The sequence below is a fragment of the Rhinatrema bivittatum genome, chromosome 1 (assembly GCF_901001135.1).
Source record: "Rhinatrema bivittatum chromosome 1, aRhiBiv1.1, whole genome shotgun sequence".
Classification (NCBI taxonomy): Eukaryota; Metazoa; Chordata; class Amphibia; order Gymnophiona; family Rhinatrematidae; genus Rhinatrema; species Rhinatrema bivittatum.
Window position 1 is genome coordinate 473,446,442 of NC_042615.1, and position 13,350 is coordinate 473,459,791.

Below are 13,350 nucleotides of genomic sequence, written 5' to 3' on the forward strand. Positions count from 1 at the left end.
TAAGGTAAAGGTAGCACAAAAGACAGATAGGCAGGTTTTAAATCGCCTGCGCACGCAAAATACGGGGGCTACGAGTGTGGCTGGGCCTTGCACGCATTTTAGAAGGGCCTGGCCGCACACATAACTCCTGTTACATGCAGAAGTGCCTGGCCGAAGAAAAGGGGCGGGGAGGGGCGAGGCTTGAGGTGTTGGTACAGCAGCCATTTGCCGCTGTGCCGGGGAAGCTACTGCTCCCTGTTGAGGAGCAAAAGGTAAAATAAAAAAAAAACACGGGTAGTTAGGATAGGGATAGGGGGCGGGAAGGAGAGGGGAAGGGGAAGGCTGCGATACATTGCCGTGTGAAAATTGCATTATTCCACCCCCCCCCCCCCTTGTGAAGCGTCGCCCTAGATTTTACAACTTGCACGCCCCGACTTGTGCTTGTTATAAAATCGCGTATCCATGTGCACACGCCGGGTACCATGCACACGTGGACGCGCACAAGTATGTTTAAAAATCTACCCCAGAGATTTTTATCTAGATAGAAGTAAACTTGTGCCCACACAGTAAAAAATAGAAATTGAAAGAGAATCAGATGGCCCAAGTTTCATGCTTCAACTGAGAAGCCCGAGTTTGTCTATCCTTCCTCCCATCTTCTGCATCAGCTCTTGATTTACACACGGAGGCCAAGGTCCTTATGCAAAACCTTAAAATTTGTATCCCATGTAAATTATTTTGATTGGAAAAGAATCATGGGAAACATGATGGTTAGTATTATAGCTTCAAGGGGTTTGTCATCAAGATGGACAAATGCATGTTTCAAATTTGTCTCTAAAGCTAACGTCTATTCTTTTTCCAAACCACCCCCCATGAGTAATGAGTGTACGATTTGCATATTTAGTAGAATTTACATGTTGCTGCAAAGCTTCTTTGTGTAGCAATAGATTTTAAAAACTAATGCACTATATCCACCTTTTTACACTACTCATCAGAATTCATTGCAGTGCATCTATAGACATTTTTTTTTATCCAAGTCATAATCCCAATAGAATTTACAGTTATAAAATCAGGAGAATGCACACAGCAGCCCATGCTAGCTTTTTTCACCACAAAAAACAATAGATGAGATTTTCATTAAGTCAAAATAAAGCCATAGATTCTAGAAGCACTAAAAATGATTGCCTGCTCTTCAAAGCTTGCAAGCAAGTTACAGTCGTCTGCTCCTAATTGTGAAGATAAATAATAATATATACTCTTGGTGTATGTAGCTTCATCTGTTTTGATGAGGCAAGTGACGGGGCACTCCCCAATATTTTCCACAGGGCTGTGATGAGAAAGCCAATCCAGGTAACCGCTCTCTGACAACTTGAAAGTGATTTAATATTCTGCAAATCCCATGTTCTCTTTCCCAGGTCATAAGTATTATCATGCTGTTTAATTTACCTAAGCTTTTATTGGAGATGTATTTTTAGAATTCTTTTCACCAGAAGAAATACATTTGTCACCACTGCCTACCAAAACTTCCATAAATAACTCATTCAGTTCAGTCATAGCAGACAATAAAAAGCAGTGTAAGATTTGAAACCCTTGAAAAACACATTTATTTTCAATGAAGGCATTCATACTCAGCCACATGATTAAAAGAGATTTAAAAAAAAAAAAAACTGCAATTTACTGTTCGGCACACAACTTTCCAGCAGTTTCTAAGCTAATTTTTTTTAGTTTTGTTTTTTTGAAGACTATAAAATTCCATTGCGCCCTCCTTCAAAGATGGATTAATGAGCATTATTATTATTAATGCTGTCATGGAATGGTAAGTAGAAACTAGTTTAACCCCAGCAAGTGCCAGCTGTACCAAAAACAACCACGACCTACCCTTAAAGCAACAACTATGGGGCACACATCAGATTTAGTTAATCGACGAACAGTCAATGTCACACTTTATTTTAAAACACAGATGTCACCTGTGCGGGAAGCAGAATTATAAACTGATTTGCATTTCACTTTCAAAGCAACGGAGAAATGTTTGCTGGAGTTATTATGCACACACAGGTCCGTGCTGTGCTGTGTGGCTTCCATAATAAAGGATTTTACTTTTTGATCCTTTTCACTGCTTTAAATTGATTCTGCCTCCCTGTATGTTGTTCCATGTAATAAGGATAAATAGCTTTTGAAGAGGGTTTTTAAGCACTTCTTTGTTGTTGATGGAGCTAATCTGCTGAGGACAAGATCTGACAGATTAATGTGTCTTTCAGAAAATTAGTGCCCTCCTTTAACTCAACCGCTTGATGGAAAGGGTACAAGGTAGTCATTCAGCCAACTTAGCTGACAAGCTCCATTTTCAAAGGTATGAAAGACAAGCATTATGTATTAGGACACAGAGTACTCAAAGGAAGGCATTGAAAGGCACCAACCCATATATTTGAAGACTAAGCAAAACTATTGTGCAATACTTTCATTTCATTCACAAACTTCTACAGGTAACTCCATATTTTTTTCTTCATTACACCTGTGCATATCATTGAAGGATTATTATCATAGGGTAACTTAATTTAGGTTCCGCATACGTATGCTTCCTTTATGCTCCTGGATGGGATTTAAGAGGAGCAGGGGGAGGGTGCAATTAAATTTGCGGGTGGGTGGGGAGAGTTGGCTGGGGGGCAAAAGGGGCTTGGTGATTTGGGATTCAATATCGTGGAAGGAGAGAGGACCAGCCTCCAGTCACTAGGGATCATTTCTTTTTTTTAATTATAGGGGTTAGGATTTTTTTTGAGAGGGGTTCAGCCTTGAGCCCTGTATGTTTTTGTTTGGGGGATGGGGAGGGACTGAGGACTGGGCTGCAGGCCTGAAATGGCTTTTTTTTTCCCAGTTACCTGGCTATAAGACTATAACTGGGTAGAGTTTAATTCATCCAGGTGACATTACCCAGATAACTTTAGGTCAGTATATTCATTCAGCAGGAGACTTATCCCATTTAAATGCTCACCACTTTTCTCATCATGAATTTCATTATTATTTGCCTTTATATTAGGGGAAGTTTTAATGCTAAAATTATCCAAAATGCTGATCACTTACAGAGTATAGATTCCTATTGGCAAACTGTAGGTCTTCTCTGAGAAGTCCTACAGAAACTGCATTTAAAACTTTGGAGCTGTTATGGTTTTCTGAAGACCGTTCATGGCAGATGTGAGACGGCCCGCGAAAGCCCCTACTATTTATAGTTTTAATAATAACTTGTATCTTTGCTTATTGAACTGGAATTGTTTATTAAAAATAACACTACAAATTGGCTGGGGCTATCAGCTTCCACTGTCATGCTGTTATGGATTGTTAGCAAATTTATTAGTAATTGATAGATTCCCAAATAGATTTGTTTGTGGAATGTCAATTTTTACACTCTCTCTATATCTCTCTCACACACACACATACACACACACGCACAAAGATCAGCTCAGGCAAGGAGTTAAAACAATGCTACACCCTAGGGAAATGGGCATCTAAATAGCATATTAACTTTAATGTGGTCAACTGCAAAGGGATGAACATAGGGAAAAATAATCCTAACTATAGGCACACAATGCTGGGCTCCACATTAGAATTCACCACCCAGGAAACGGATCTTGAAGACATTGTAGAAATTGAAAAATACTTTGAAATCCTCAGCTTCAGTGCGGTGCTTGAAAAAGGCAGATAGAATGATAAGAATTATTTGGAAAGGAAAGGAGAATTCAATTCTGAATATCATAATGCCTCTGTATAGATCTATGGTGCAATCGCATATTCACTAGAGGTGTGAATCGTGTGCCCTATCGTCTTAACGATCGAAATAGTCTGGCAGGAGAAGAAAATCGTGTTTGTCACGATTTTTTAGGTAAAAAATCGTTTTTTCCGATTAGTGCGCACTAACAGGAGTTAGTGCGCACTAACAGAAAATGATACAATTTGACACTTTTCAGGTCAGTTAAGGTCAGTTTAGGAATGAATATGTATTCCTATTGGCTGCCCTCTTATTTATTCATGTTACCAAGGTTCCCACTGACAATATAAGGGGGATGGGAAATGGAAACAGTTGGTAGCTTGACAAAAAAAGTAATGTGATCAGTCAATGTGACTAGAACTTGTGCCCTAACCCTGATACCAGGGGTGTTGTGATCTTCCTGCACACAGTGCCCTATCCCTATTAATACCAGGAGTGTTGTGATCTTCCTGCACACAGTGCCCTAACCCTATTAATACCAGGGGTGTTGTGATCTTCCTGCACACAGTGCCCTAACCCTGATACCAGGGGTGTTGTGATCTTCCTGCATGCAGTGCCCTATTCCTAATACCAGGAGTGTTGTGATCTTCCTGCACTCAGTGCCCTAACCCTGACACCAGGGGTGTTGTGATCTTCCTGCACACAGTGCCCTAACCCTGACACCAGGGGTGTTGTGATCTTCCTGCACACAGTGCCCTATCCCTATTAATACCAGGAGTGTTGTGATCTTCCTGCACACAGTGCCCTAACCCTGATACCAGGGGTGTTGTGATCTTCTTGCATGCAGTGCCCTATCCCACCTGCATTACTAGAGAGAGGCTGGCTTCACAGACAGGGGGGAGCTTCCTGACCCTCACTCCTCCCCTCCCCCATGTCCCAGCCAGTGAATGGTGTGTGGTTGAGGGGGGGGGGGGGAGGATGGTGAGGCTGAAACAGCTCCTTCCCTGCATTACTAGTGAGAGGCTGGCTTCACAGAGAGGGGGGAGCTGCCTGACCCTCACTCCTCCCCTCCCCCATGTCCCAGCCAGTGAATGGTGTGTGGGTGAGGGGAGGAGGATGGTGAAGGGTGAGACAGCTCCCTCCCTGCATTACTAGTGAGAGGCTGGCTTCACAGACAGGGGGGGCTGCCTGACCCTCACTCCTCCCTTCCCCCATGTCCCAGCCAGTGAATGGTGTGTGGGTGAGGGGGGGGGGAGGATGGTGAAGTCTGAGACAGCTCCCTCCCTGCATTACTAGTGAGAGGCTGGCTTCACAGACAGGGGGGGGCTGCCTGACTCCCTGGTCGGACCCAGGAAGCACCTGCCATCAGGTGGCGGAGCACAGGAGGAGACAGAGGCTAATTGGAGCTTCACCACTGGAAGCCCACGGTCCCCCTGATTGGAGTCCTTGGGGACCCAGGCCACTTAGGTGGGCCTCGCAGGGTCTCCCAGATAGGAAGTATAGAGGTGTGCCCACCAGGATCAAGGGTGCGCAGTGTCTTGACTAGAGGCCTGAGGGATCAAGGAAGGGACAGTACAGTGTCTGCAATGACAAGGCTAGGAGCAGGGCCAGAATCAAGGAGTCATGGTCAACAATAGCAGAGGTCAAGTTCCAAGGATCAGTCTATGAGTAGTCCGCCAAAGCAGGCATCAGGTTCCAGAGGTCAGAAGTGGTCAAGGAGGCAGGCAAAGGTCAGAATCCAGGCAGCGATCAACGTGGTCAAGAAGCAGGCAGAGATCAGTACCAGAGAGTCAGTCCAAGAGGTACTACCTGGGGGAATGAAGGAACAGACGGACGCTGGAACAAGCGATGACACACAGAGGCAAACTAGTACACACACAGTGTCGACCCGATGCTTGTGCTCGATGGTAGTCCCAACCGGGCCAGGGTCTCCAGTCACCAATGAACATGGGATACTGGATGGAACGGCACGACTCCAGGAGATGGTCAACAGGAGCGAGGTCTGGTGCGAGCAACTGAACAGAACAGCGATGTTCCGATTGGCATCGATGTTCTTTGAATTCTTGATGTGGGAGCTTGAACCCACGAGCTTGGAATCAATTGTTCTTGGAAGCGATGGTGTGGGGGCTCAAACCCACAACCTTATGATCAAAGTCTCTTATTGACTCTATGGTGGATCAGAGTCTCTTCGGCCTTAACCCTCTGCACCACGAGTGAGACCTGGTGCACTGACGAAGGCCCGCCGACCGTCGCCGCAGGATGCCGGGGCCTGGAGGAACTTGCAGCTGCTGCCGGAGAGGCTGACCCGGGACCTGCAGTGGAGTTGGAAAGGTGAGAGGCCCGTGCTCGGGCCGAGTGCGGATGGGGGGCACAACACTTCAGCTTGGAGAAGAAAAAACTGATAGGGGTTATGATAGAGGTTTACAAAATCAAGAGTGATGTAGAACAGGTAAATAGGGGAAAATTATTTACCATTTAAACAGTACTAAGACTAGGAGACACTCCATAAAAACAGATCTAAAAGAAATTAGAGAAAGTATTGTTTCAATCAGTGTATAATCAAGCTGAAGAATGTGTTGTCAGAGGATGTGATCAACGCATCTTAATTGTGTTTAAGAGGTTTGGATAAGTTCCAAGACGAAAAGTCCATAACTAATTCTTAGCCAGCTGGACTGCTTATGTCTGGAAGTGAGCAATGAGGAATTAGATCTACTACTTGAGAACTTCTGGGAATGTCCTAATAACCTGGCTTGGCCATTGTTGGTGACAGAATTCTGGGCTCAGTTGATCTTTGGTCTGATCCAGAATGGCACAACTTATGGGGTAGATTTTATAACATGTGCGTGAGCATCCACTTGCACGTGGTTCCCAGCGCACGCACATGGATGTGCCGATTTTATAACATGCGCGGAAGGAGCAGACTGGGAAGAAACTTCCCTAACCCCCTGCCTAACCTTCCTTCCCCATCCCCTAAAGCTAACTTACCTGGCCTGAATTTTTGTATTTTATTACTTGCTGCTCCTCGGGAGCAGAATAATTTACACACGCGGGCCGGTTGCCGGCACGCACTTCCCCGGGACCGGTTGGCCTCCGCCCTGCCCCGCCCCGCCACCCAGGATCGCCCCTTTGAAGAGGCCTGGCAATTGTGCAAATACTGGGCTTTACGCGTGTGGCCGGGCCCCTTTGATAATTCACACGGCACCCAAGGCCTGGCCACGCGCGTAAACCTCGGATTTTACACACGCAGGCCTTTTAAAATCTGGCCTTATATTCTTTCGAATTTCAAAACTAGGAACCAACTGGCAGACTAGTCAGGCATAAGACCAAAATGTGGCCATGGCCCACAATATGCCTCCTTTAGCCTATAACAACTGCCCTCTCTAAAAGAAGGGCCTGAAATGGCTAAAAATACCTACTCCAAGCAAAAAAACATGCATGATATAAACCCCGAAATATACAAACATGTCAATACTTAAAAAAAAAAAGAACATATAATCCATCCATTAGCAGCCAACTGTATTCCCAAACTAAAACATTTATTCTTCCAAGAAAGGCAAGAGGATTCCCAAACTGCTACTACAAAAGTCTATACCTAATTACATAACATAAAGCCTCCCATGTCCCCCAAAGGAACTAGCAAAAGAGGCAACCCCCTTTGGTGGCAACCTGTAGTTTTGTTCCTATGGAAATAGCTTTTATCCACTATTTGGCCCTCACCAATTGTTTTCCTACTCCATCAGTGGAAGGGCACTCTGGCTGGATTGGCCAATATTTAATAGAGAAATTGTTCACTGATGTATCCGGGGATAAAAAAATTCAGATTTTAATTCTAGAGAGTATGGCACACAAGGAAGCTTTGCCACAAATGTGGCAATAAGGGGAATCCAGGGAAATTATGGGGATCCATATTCAGATGATTTGAGTGGGTAAGTTTGAGACTTATCTAGCCATTGTTGAAGGATATCTGGTAATGCTACGAGTATAACCTCACTGCTATGATACAACTTAAAACCTGATTGAAATGTATCCAAAAATTCCAGATCTTCCAAATTGTTTTCCAAGGTAATATCTCCAAATGGATTTCTTCTGTGCACACCATGATAGGTATGAATCTTACTCATAATGTAGGGTATGGAGAATACAATCTACCTCTCTCAAATGTACTGCTTCTGCACATTTCAAAATTTGCCAAAGAGTAGGGATGTGAATCGGGCTTCGGACAATTGAAAATATCGGACAATATTTTCAAAATCGTCAGAAATTGGGGGCTCCTCCAAAACGATAGGAAAACCCCACAATATTGATCGTGGGTGTTCTCTTATCATTTTGGGGGAGGGCGGGAAAAATGGCACACAAAAATAACCCCTAAACCCACCCTGACCCTTTAAAACTAATCCCTTAGCTTCCCCCACCCTCTCGACCCCCCAAAAAACTTTTTACAGGTACCTGGTGGTCCAGTGGGGGTCCCTGAAGCGATCTCCTGCTCCCGGCCATCGGCTGCCACTAATCAAAATGGTGCCGATAGCCTTTGCCCTTACTATGTCACAGGGGCTACTGGTGCCATGGGTCAGCCCCTGTCACATGGTAGAAGCACAAGATGGCACGGGCCATCCAATGCTCCTACCATGTGACAGGGTCCGGCCAATGGCACGGATACCCTGTCACATGGTAAGGGCAAAGGGCCATCGGCGTCATTTTGATTAGTGGCAGCCGACGGCCTGGGAGCAGGAGATCGCTCCAGGGACCCCCACTGGACCTCCAGGTACCTGTAAAAAGTTTTTTTTGGGGGGGTCGGGAGGGTGGGGGAAGCTAAGGTATTAGTTTTAAAGGGTCGGGGTGGGTTTTTTGTTTATCGGCTCGGGCGCAGCTGATAAAACCGCGATCGGGCCCAATGAATAAAAAAACACATGTGAATCGGAACAGGAATCCGAACAGATTCTGGTTCCGATTCACATCTCTACCAAAGAGGGTTTCCTTCTGGAAATTATAGGATATAATATGTATAGGCAACATATCAGGTTGTCTGTGTCCAATAGAATTGGGACAATTTCTTTACTGGTCTTTTATTACATCTCTTGATACTTAAGGATCATCTCTCTCTCTCTCTTCATACATAGCACAGGGTAATTGCTTGATTCTGAAACTTCTACTAGCAATACTATTCTCGTGTTTCCAGTTTTCTTTCATCAAAATGTTTATTAGTTGGAATGGGAGTGTTCCAATTGATCACAACTTCTTCATTATCTACAATTCTATCAGTGTCATGATCCCAGTGTGTTTTGGATACAGCATTATTATAATCTTTACATAGTTTTCAATGAATGAACTATGCCAGCCTATTGTTCTTTTCTGTATATAGGTTTCCTGACATCCAGCATGTCACACCTATTGACAAAACGTGTAACCATTTCCGGTTCTCTTTTGCAGAATTTGCATTTGTCTACTTTACCATTTATTTTTATATAGGCTTTGAACCATCTTATCTGTATTCCACTATCCTGTACTGTAATTATCATTCTCTCTTATCTAAATTCACCTCTCCTTAGCCATTCCTACATCAGGTTTTGATCTATGTGTGACTGCTGAAGTAACTTTTTGTATTTTCCATTGCATTTTTGCTGTTGCCAATTGTTCTTCATGTGTGATAGTATGATCCTTTAAAAAAGGATTTTTTTTCTTGTAAGTTTTATTGCCTCATCTCCACGTGAGTTTTCTCACTCATTCCCTCTATGTTTATGGGTATTCATTTTCTAGATTAACGGCATCTTATTATATTTGTAAAACAGAGCAAGTTAATATATACAATAAAGCAGCCAAATCTACATGCATACATCTTTTATATAATGGCAATTTACATATGCAAATATTGGCCCCACCCAGAAACACCCTGGACCACCCCTTTTTTTATATGCATAGATTTACTCACGCACCCTTACTTATGCATGTATGTTGTAGGTTTCTAAAATAGAATACATGCAAATATATGCTTTTTACATGTTTATAGGATGACTTTCACCCATGCTACTTTTGAAAATTCAACTTTAAATGTAGTCAGAGAACAAAATAACATAATCGGCTATGTTTGAAGATAACCAGTTAGATTCTTTAGTTATCCAGCCTCTGACAGAAACAGCACTGGAAGCATAAAATGCCCGCAGGTCTAAAATTATCAAACTAACCTAGCCAGATAGATCTGAAAATCAGTTAGGTTAACTGGATAGCTTAACTCCTCCCTAAAATATCCTGGAATGCCTCTTTTTTATCCTGCTAGACTTTAGCTAGATAATGACTTCTGACAACTCCAGTACTCACCACGAACACTTGGTGGTCTAGTGGAAGCCCGGGAGCGATTTCCCACTGCCAGACTGGCAGTTGCCCTCAATCAAAATGGCGTCATCTGCCCTTTGCCCTTAACTTGTGACAGGGGCTACCAGTGCTATTCGGCGAACCCTGTCACAAGGGTAAGGGCAAAGGATGGGCCATGGCATTTTCCCAAATCATTCCAGCTGACTTTGCCCCACCTTGTGACAGGGGTTGCGCAATAGCACTGACAGCTCCTGTCACATCATAAGGGCAAAGGGCCACGAGCACCATTTTCACTAATGGCAGCCACAGGCCCTGGAGTGGGGGATCATTCCGGGGCCCCCTTCTAACTACAGATGTTTGGTGAGTCTTGGGTTGTCAGGGGATAGGTGGGGGGGGGGGGGCTCTATTTAAATAAATGGGAAGGGCTGGGGTGGGTTTTGGGGTTCATTTTTTTAAACAGTGCATTTTTACCCCCCCCCCCCTAAAAAAAAACCCAATTGGATAAACCACACAAAATTTTGTGGGTTTTCCTTTCATTTTTTTCAATTCACAAAATGCAACAAAATAGGAAATATCATTTTTATTTCCTATTTCATTGCAAACAACTTCCCATCCCTATATGATATTATTTGTATATGATCAATGTTTCTAGAATTAAAGCTAATTCTGTAACTCAAGATATTAAGGGCACTCTATAGATTCAGTAGCAGACAAAGCAGGTGTGCTGAAAGAGAATCTTCCTAAAATATTCCTCGCTAGATCTTGTTAAGAATTACATCATGTCCATCTTTATAATTCAGATAGAATAGTCTGCTACATTTTCATGGTAAACTTGTTTAGCTCCCCCAAGATAAGAGTCTTTATGCACCCTGAGTCTGCCAGGGTGTGTGTAGGGATCTCATCCAGATTGTTTGGGATCATAAAATTACTAAGTCCAGGAAGAAGAATACAAACAAAGTTACAATTGTGAGACATAATTACATTTTCATCCATAATTTCTTCTTCAGTCCAGGGACATCTCTTGGCGATGTGTCCTCTTTTTCCACAATGAAAGCATGCCTGTGTGTCTAAACCCTATGGGGCAGATTTTCAAAGGGATACGCACGTAACCCCCCGAAAACCTGCCCCAAGCTCCCCCTGTACGAGCTGAGCCTATCTTGCATAGGCTCGGCGGCGCGCGCATGCCCTGGGACGCGCGTATGTCCCGGGGCTTTGAATAAGGGGGTGGCTGGGGGCATGATGGCTGGCCGGGGGTGGTCTGTGGGCGGGGCAGGAGGTGTGGTGGCGGTCCAGGGGTGGGACCGAGAGCTCTGGCACAGGGGCCTGTGTCGGGGCAGGGAGCCGGCGGCGTATGCAAGTTACGCCTGTCAGAGGCAGGTGTAACTCCATGAAATAAGGTAGGGGGAGGATTTAGTTAGGGCTGGGGGTGGGTTAGATAGGGGAAGGGAGGGAAAATCAGGCGTATAATTGTTTGCGCCGGGTTGCACGAACAATCTGCGCCCTCACGTAAGTTTAAAGATTTGCCCCTATGGTTTTAACTTATATGGACATTTTGCTTCCTGACTGCAGACTAAGCTCCAGTACTGACCATCTCTCCAGTACCATGGGGTGCTCTGGCACTAACTGGACTTGACGGAAAGCATGAGTGACTTCTAAGTGTTACTTTTGGTAGTTCAAGGGAAAGCCCCATGAGTCACCTCACTCTCTCTGAGACCGCCACCAAGTCTTTGTGGTAGTATCCCAGCCAGCATCCAGGGCCCACGCCATCAGGTCACCTCTCCTCCAGCCCTCCCCTAGATGCATGTGCCCAAAGCTCAAACATTTAAAGGGCCTGAGTCAAAAACCCAGCCTCGGCGCCCTTTGATAAAATCATGGGCCCTCAGATATATAAGCTCCTATGGAGGAGTAACAGGTGTCTCAGCAACAGGTCTCCTGCATCCCTGAATTGCGTGCTGCTCCTGTGTTCATGGTTCCTACTTGGTTGTTGTGTTCCTTGTTGCTGTTGTTCCTGCTTTCCTTCCTCATCAAGCTTTGTCAAAACCAGCCTTGCCTCATACAGTCTCCTCGTCCACCCTTATGTCCTTGCTCCAGTGTTGTCTGTGTGTCTTTGTTCTTCCAGCTTGATCTTCTCATACTGACATCTAGCCTCAGACCTGACCCCGTTTGCCTGCCACCTGGACCTGACCTCTAGCTTTGGATCTAACCCTACTTGTCTGCTGCCTGCCCCCGTCTTCCCTGGTCTTCTGCTTGTCCTGACCCCAGCATACTCTCAGACTCTTGCTCATCTGACAGCCCTAGGGACCTACCCCAAAACCCTGCCGGCCACCAGAACCCAAGGGCTCAATCTGTGGGGGAGGTGGCTGGTATAGGTGAAGCTTCACCACTACCACATGTAATACTGTCTGAGCAGTCTTGGGACACTGAAAAATCTTTATTCACAGCAAAACCTGAAAGGTTTTAATGATGCATGATCTTCAAACCTTTTACATTGGAAATGAAACCGTGGAACTAGAAGCCATGAAATTAAACACCGGGGGGGGGGGGGGATGACTCAGAACCAAAATCAGGAAATACTTCTTCACAGAGAGGGTGGTGGATGCCTAAAATGCCCGTAGTGGTAGTGAAGATGAAAAAGGTAAACAAATTCTAAAGGGCATGGGATAAATACTGTGGATCCCTAAAGACTAGAGGTTGGAAATGAAGAAAAGGGTGCATGAAGGTAACCTGCATGGAGTGGCAATTACTACCCTTAACAGAAGGCATGGCGATTAATATGCTCAACCAATTAGCCTTGATACTTGTGATGCAACTACAACATCAACCTCTACTTCAACAGCAGGGGGAAAAGGGGAATTGAATTCAGAAAATATCCAAAGCTGGGGGCCTGACTTTTACGATTCAGGGTACTGATTTGAAGACATTAGGGACAAAGCACAGGACTTCTTCTACAGCTAAGTCCAAATGCAAAGAACATTCAAGCAGCATTATCTGAATTATCATAAAGTCTGCTCACCTTGTAAAATCACTGCTAGCAATAATTTTGTAATGGATTTCACAGTTGCTTGGTTTGGAATGTAAATATTGCTATCCTTAACATAAGAATTGGGGGAAACCTACACGGAGTGGCAGTCGCTGCCCTCAGCATGCATGGAGTGGATGCTGAGAGCATGGAGTGGATGTTACAAACATAAGAAACTTGCAGGGCAGACTGGATGGACCATTTGGTCTTTTTCAGCCATTATTACTATGTCTTCTGCCTTCATTACTAAAATGCTGCCAGGTCCAAGCCTGATGCCAGGATCCAGCCCAAAGATCAGGTCCAGATGCCTGGACATTGGCCCAAACCCGATGCTGAGGTTCAGCCCAGA